Genomic DNA, 7,479 nt, shown 5'->3' with positions numbered 1-7,479 from the left:
GAGCGAACTCGAACTATGAGGCTGAGTGATTTTCTCTCACCTCATAGTTCTCTTTTAAGAAAAGTATACACAGTGAACCACGGCGCCAAACATACCGAAAAATAGATTTCGGGAGATACATACACCTCTGAATGGATTAGGTGGAGCCTTTTAGGAAACACATTGCGCACATAAAACCTGCCGGGTGAGACTCTCTTCATCAACCAATCCGGACAAGCCAGTGCAAGGGGAAGGATTGGTTCATGGTTCATGGTTCAGGTTCAGGAAGGATTGGTTCAGGTTGTGGTCATGTTTCTAGAACCGGTCACAGCACAAAATACAAATATTCCAGGGGCGGACCTACAGGTGGTGCAGCTGGTGCATCTGCCCCAGGGCCCAAGGCTTGGGGGGGGTCCACTAACAGGGGGGGCAGGGAGGTAATTGCCCCCGGGACTCTTTGATGCCCTGCAGATTGGTGGCATACGGCAAGCCGAGCAGCGCAGAGGCTGTCAGTGTGCTCTGTTGCTGGCTTCCTCACTCTGTGGGAGCCCATATACCTCCTGCAATGTATATGCCCCCGAATACGATTGAGGCCTCATACAGGACACACCACTGGATCTGAGTACATGTGAGAGCTATATAAAAGTATAATAATAATAGTGTGTGACTGGGGGGGGGCATTAGAATGTAAGCTCCTTTGGTGCATAGGCCACCTATAAGCTTCAGCCCCTCCTTGGAAGTGGGAAGGGGGGGAGGGGTGGCAAGAAAAAATCTTGCACCAGGGCCCTTTGTTTTTTAGGTCCGCCACTGAAATATACTGAAATATGCGTCTGCTCTGGTCAGGACGTCTCGCACGGCCGTCCATAAACACCCGTCCAGACGTCTCTTCCTGAATCTCCGGCTGATACAATCTGGGCTGAATTAGCACAAAGTACGTTTCCAAGCGATCGGATTGAGGGCCGCCTTGATTCAATCAGTACATAATAAGGAAGCCAGAAAGCAGGCTGCAGCGGCAGGAAATGAGTCACAATGGAAAGCAGTAGAAGCTTCCATTAATTATGACTCCGCAGACAGGAATCACTTTGGATTTAATCCGCCGCCGACGTGTGTTGAGAAAGAAGTGTTCTTGTCAATGGCTCTCTGAGGGGCTGAGATCCGGCTGCACAGAACAGGGAAAGCAGCAACCAATTAAAAGACAAAACAGCAAAACCAGCTTATGCTGCAATATTCCCCTGAAAGCCAATGATTTCCCCCGCAGTACTTTATTTCAGCCACTAGATGTCCTCAGTCTGATGTCCGGAACCATTCATCCTGGACCTGCCCACAGCCTGTGACTGGACAGTGAAAGGAGAAAAGAGAAGCAGCGTAGTGATGAGCTCATTCCTCTGTCACCCGGATTTCTCCTCCTATCAGCATGCTTCTTGTCAGCTTATGAACTGATTGTTTTTTTGTGCTGCTTCTTGCTCTCACACTCCAGCCCGGCTGTACAGGGGCTGTGAGAGGCTGATACCAGGACACATCCAGGAACGTACACTGCTTGCCTTTGAATACATTTAATGACGTGTTGATGATTACAGAGCCGCACTAATCTGTATCTTTTATATCTGCCTGGAGCCAGGGGCGTCCCGAGGCTGGGTGTCGACCGGAGCGGTTACCGGATGACAACCCCACCGTGACGTTCTTCTTGATACCTGCCGGCGGCCATCTTGGTGATGGACGCCGGCAGGGAGAGAGGAGGGGACAGTCACCCGGCAGGATAAGGTATGCTATCCGGTCCCCTCCTCTCTCCATAACCGAGTGCCCGACTTTTCAGAGGGGGGTGACACCAAAATGACTGCCAGTGATTTTGGTGTCACCCGCATGCGGGCCGCTCCCCCGCACCCCGCTTGTGATGCCACTGGAAATGAGGTTCAGTTTGAGTAAGTGATAGCTTGAAAGCCTGTGTCCTGGGCAGGGTAGAACTATTTTCTGGTGCATCCACTTACATGTTCTCCATAGTCTGTGTGAGGAACATTGGTCACTGTATAGGGAGATATGAAGGTTTGGATCTATGGATGGTCTGTGGTCCCCGTGCTTTATAGGTGACGTCTGCCATCTAGTGGATCAGAACGATAATGTCAGCCAAGACAGCAAAATTAGATATGACGTCTTACGGAATGATATTCAGTTTGTTAAAGCTCCGAGTATCATAAACAATTGCCATTTGTTTCTTCCAAAATGCATGTTGTCGCCTTTTATCATCTTTTGTTGCATCTCAGACCTCCCGCAGCCACTTCCCAGCCACTTCCTCTCTACATTCTCAGTGACATCACTGAGAGTGCAGCCTATCCATTCACTAGAGACCGGTGGCATCACTGAGAATGCAGCCTATCCATTCACTAGAGAGCGGTGACATCACTGAGAATGCAGCCTATCCATTCACTAAAGACTGATGACATCACTGAGAATGCAGCCCATCCTTTCACCAGAGAGCGGTGACATCACTGAGAATGCAGCCTATCCATTCACTAGACACCAGTGACATCACTGAGAATGCTTCTTATCTATAGGCTATGACATCATTGCGGCACAAAATGTCACCAACACTTAGTTTCCACAGACTTGACTCCCCTGCTCGGTAACCACTTCCATTTGTGTTGCTGCAATAAAACTCCTCAGTCCCCGCGATAGGATTTCGATTCCATTTAATACCCGAGCTATAATGTTTCCCAGCTGCCCAGAAAAAAAATCAGTAGACGGCCCAAAGCAACATAACGAGTAATAAAATCTGTCCAAAGGCCAAGAAACGGCTCCCGTGAGATGCGCGGCCCGGAACGCACAGCTGCTCGCTTTCCACACAAGCGTTCAGCGAGAGCGGCGGAGATGAATGGCGCGGTCCGGGAAACTTCTGATTTGCAAATTGTTTTCAGATAATTAGCGGAATTGAATTCTGTTTTCGCTTCCAGGACGCTTGGCCTCCGGTCCTCCAGATTGATGACCCCGCGCGGCATGCAAGACGAATGGAAGTATTAGTGTCACTGAAGGCGTTCTCATCGCTCGGAGGTCACAGAGAAGTCTTTCCCACAATTGCAGCAAGTTCCACTTTCAGCTTCTTCCAACAACGACGACGACGTGTCACTATGGGGCTGGAATACAACAAATCGCATATCTATGTGTCCAGCCGAACTTACAGGGCTATTCACAAAGCTGCCGTAGGCAACCGAGTGAATAAGCGACCCGAGGGGAAGTGAGCCGAACGCTGTTTCGCTATTCACTTCAGGCTTGTGCGGCTGATTTCAGCCGTATATCGGGTGGCTTCGGGTCGGCCGAACATGCTCAGCATTTCAGCCGACCCGAAGTGCAGAAGGAGTTCGAGTCAGCCGATCCAACATCTGGATCGGCAGAGCCGAACCTCCGGCAGCTCACTCGCTGCTGCTCGGCCTATTTTCATAGATGCCGAACAGCAGTGAGTGAATAGCCGAATGCCGTTGAGCGGCATTCGGCTTAGCTATACTGCTCGATACCTCTGTTGGTACCGAGCAGAATAGAAAAATAGTTTTAAAAAAAAAATAGAAAACGATTGGGCGGAGTTAGCAGTGACAGCTAGCTCCGCCCAACTGTTTTCTGTTGGCCGGGACCAGCTGTCATTAGAATGAGAGCTTGTCAGAGCCGGCGGGTATATGAAAGCCGAATCTGCTCCTAATGACAGAACAGCGTTCGGTGGTTACCTGGTAACCAGCAGACGCTGTTCTGTCATTAAGAAGAGAGTTGAGCAGAGTCGGCTGTCATATCACTGCCGGCTCTCCTATGCTCTCGGCGTAATGACAGATGGGCGTCCCTGGTTACCGGGTAACCAGGGACGCCCATCTGTCATTACACTGAGAACCCGGCAGGGCCGCTGTGATATCACTGTGGCTCCAACGGGTTCTCAGTGTAATGATAGAACGGCGTCCCTTGGTTACCTAGTAACCAGGGACGCTGATCTCTCTGCAAGTGGGCGGAGCCAGCCGTGATTCTCACGGCTGGCTCCTCCCAGCTGTCAGAATAAGGAGCAACTTCGAATTTCACCTGGGCTCAGTCGAGCCGAAGCATATGCCTTCGGCTCGACTGAGTCCCTCAGCCAACTTCGGGAGCTGTACGGGCTATAGTGAATAGCCCGTACAGCAGCGGGTCCAGGGGCCGAAGCTAGCCGAAGGATCAGCCAAAGCTACGGCCAGATCCTTCGGCAGCTTTGTGAATAACCCCCTAAATGTACATTTGCTTTATGCGCATTAACCAGCTAATAATGGAGAAAATGTGTATATATTCTAAGACAATTTTCACTTCTGGTTGAATGTTCTTCAAATATTACGGGAACCTAACAATAGGTTCATTCATACAGTGAATCAGGCAAATACCCCACTGCGGCCACTAGAGGGTGCCGAGGATCAAGAGATACAATGTAACAATTCTAGAGAACACTGGAGGGGATCAGAAGATATAAGATGGGCCTAGAGCCAGGAAAATGGAAGAAAGGAGCGGAAGGCCTACATGACAAGGGTTAGAAGGGGAACTAGGCCACATAGGGTTCAAGTTAGAGGAAGAAGCCATAGGTGATGATGTGTTACCTCACTGGTTGAAGAGGGCTGTGAGGAGGGGCTCCTGTGAATGGTCCATGGGGAGATCTTCAGGTGCCGTGCAATCTTCCCTCCCACCCAGTGGCGTAACAACCAGGGGGGCAGCAGGGGCGCGGGCCCCGGGCGAAAAGTGAAGGGGGGGCGCCGGCCGAAAATGGCACTTTCGTATCCTATGGTCTATGCTTGTGGGTTTTTTGGATACTGGTCACAGCAGCTGGTATACAGTTTGGATCCTTGAAGGTGGTCTTTCAGCTGGATGTTATTGGTCAATGAATCGGAGACTCATCTCCAGTGTGTCATCCTCCATGTGGTGAGATCAATTGGTTCTGACCTGGTTGTTGTGTTAGATGAAGAAGCCATAGGAGTTGTCATTTTTTTTTCTCTTTCACTGCTCTGCCGCCCCTAGGTGCTCTGCCGCCCCGAGGCCGGGCCTCGGTGGCCTTGTGGGAAATCCGGGCCTGGGGGCTACCATTGAAAACTATGTTATATATGCAGGGATTAGAATTGTTCATGTGCCTTCAACAACCCATCACCCGAGTCATTTTAGGGTTTTTTGTTACTGTTCTTTGTTACTTGTCAATGGTTATTTATGGTGTTGGTAATAAAAGGGCGGCTGTGACCATTTTGAATGCCACTCAACAGTAAATGTATTATTTCCACAATGGAGGGGGGAGGGGACGGATGGTTTTAAGGAACTGGCATGGGTCATTGGTTGCAGGTTAGCTTTGTACTACTTTGGTCATGTGACCATTGCTATCCCTGTAGTCTCAGTGGTTACATTTATCTGCTAATTCCCTCCAACATTCTCTATGATTGTTACATTGTATCGGATGTTACTAAGATGTATTTCTTGCCTGTGAGCTCCAACTAGTGTTCACCATGCCGTTTCCTCATTTCCTCTTCTGCCCATCATATTTGACCAGAACATACAATTGCCCCGTTCTCCCAACAGCCGGTCACATTGCACAGAATGAATGTACAGGCAGCTTTGCCGGATGGATATCTACACAAATATTTTTAAGTCTAAAGTTTCTCGTGTTGGATTTCTTCCATAAAACGTCCGCGTGTGACAAGATCGCCTCTCTGCATGAGCCCTAAAGCAGGTTTTTATTAAAGTGATCCCCTCATGAAGGTCCTTGTTCAGGCACTTCCTGTAATAAGGTGACAACACTCTGTCCTTGTCTCCCAATTGTACTACTGGACTTCTGATGGAGAAGTCCCCGAAGCCATATTCCTCCTTGAGTAGTCGAAGTTCCAATTCCTCCATCTTGTTTGCCAGACTTCTAATCTGCCAACTTTTAATATTTGTGAACCTACCTGTTACATTTTATGCTAGTGGTGGTTCGGATTTTCTCTGTCCTGTGTGTCTTTTCAGATCTCTGCTCATTTCCTGGCATAAGGCATAATCCTATTTATCTCCCCCACCCCATCCATCCATCCCCAGACCAAGATGGAGGAATACTCTGAACCCAGAAGAAGACTGAGAGAAGATGAGGCACCAGCCACAGAGGGGAGCATGGACCCCACAGAGATCACTTTGAGTTCGTGAACAATAATGTATAAATACTGAATATTTTTTTTTTTTTTAGAGCTCGTGGAACCTGCATCGAAAAAACGAAACCCCTGAATGCTGCGCTCACTCGCCACACATGATAGCACAATGCTCCTGGGGGACCAGAATTTTGCATTTGCTCTGGCAGTTTACTTCCCCTTTAAGTCTCATTGAGACCCCATTGTATACGCTGGCTCTGTTGGTTCTCCCGTCACACATCAAAGTGTAGTTTTGCCGGCGTTCCACCTTTGACCCAAAGCTCATTTTATGTACAAGGAGTTGACATTTATGAATTTGTCACAATATGTTGACAGCCTCAGTGCCAGAGAACTGCAACCGGATCTCCTTCAAAATACCTACCTGCCCCAAGACTTCCAGAGCTACAGCCAAGACGGCTCAGCTTGCGCTGTAAATCACCCGACGTCACTTTTATCTGTTCACCACAAGGTGGCGCCAAAGATCAGCTGAAATATTACGAATCAGTATAACCCCGTGCGATACATTCGGTGGAATTTATCAAAATCTGCAGCAGCTGTGCATGGCAACCAATCAGCTTCTCTCTTCAGTTTGTTCAGTTAAGATTTGAAAATGAAAGAGAGAAGCTGATTGGTTGCTGTACACAGCTGCTCCAGATCTTTTTCTGCTCCAGTTTTGATAAATTCCCCCCAATTGTGTTCAAGTGGACCTAGCATTAGAAAGATTTTGATCGATGAGGGCTAGTAAGTTACAATGCTGCAGTCTGATCACTGGTGGAGGGGAGACTGGGGAAATGCTTCCTCCTGCCTGTAGCAGACTGATCACAGGTGGAGGGAAGACTGAGGAAATGCTTCCTCCTGCCTGCAGGCGACTGATCGCTGGGGGAGGGGAGACTGGGGAAATGCTTCCTCCTGCCTGCAGGCGACTGATCGCTGGGGGAGGGGAGACTGGGGAAATGCTTCCTCCTGCCTGCAGGCGACTGATCGCTGGGGGAGGGGAGACTGGGGAAATGCTTCCTCCTGCCTGCAACAGACTGATCACTGGGGGAGGGGAGACTGAGGAAATGCTTCCTCCTGCCTGCAGGCGACTGATCGCTGGGGGAGGGGAGACTGGGGAAATGCTTCCTCCTGCCTGCAACAGACTGATCACTGGGGGAGGGGAGACTGAGGAAATGCTTCCTCCTGCCTGCAGCAGACTGATCGCTGGGGGAGGGGAGACTGAGGAAATGCTTCCTCCTGCCTGCAGGCGACTGATCACTGGGGGAGGGGAGACTGAAGAAATGCTTCCTCCTGCCTGCAGCAGACTGATCACTGGGGGAGGGGAGACTGAGGAAATGCTTCCTCCTGCCTGCAGCAGACTGATGACATCATCTCAGCC

Source organism: Nanorana parkeri, unplaced genomic scaffold (assembly GCF_000935625.1).
Source record: "Nanorana parkeri isolate BGI_ZX_2015 unplaced genomic scaffold, ASM93562v1 scaffold10, whole genome shotgun sequence".
In the NCBI taxonomy this organism is placed as follows: Eukaryota; Metazoa; Chordata; class Amphibia; order Anura; family Dicroglossidae; genus Nanorana; species Nanorana parkeri.
The sequence above is the reverse complement of the archived record's forward strand: the minus strand, read 5'-3'. Positions refer to the sequence as shown.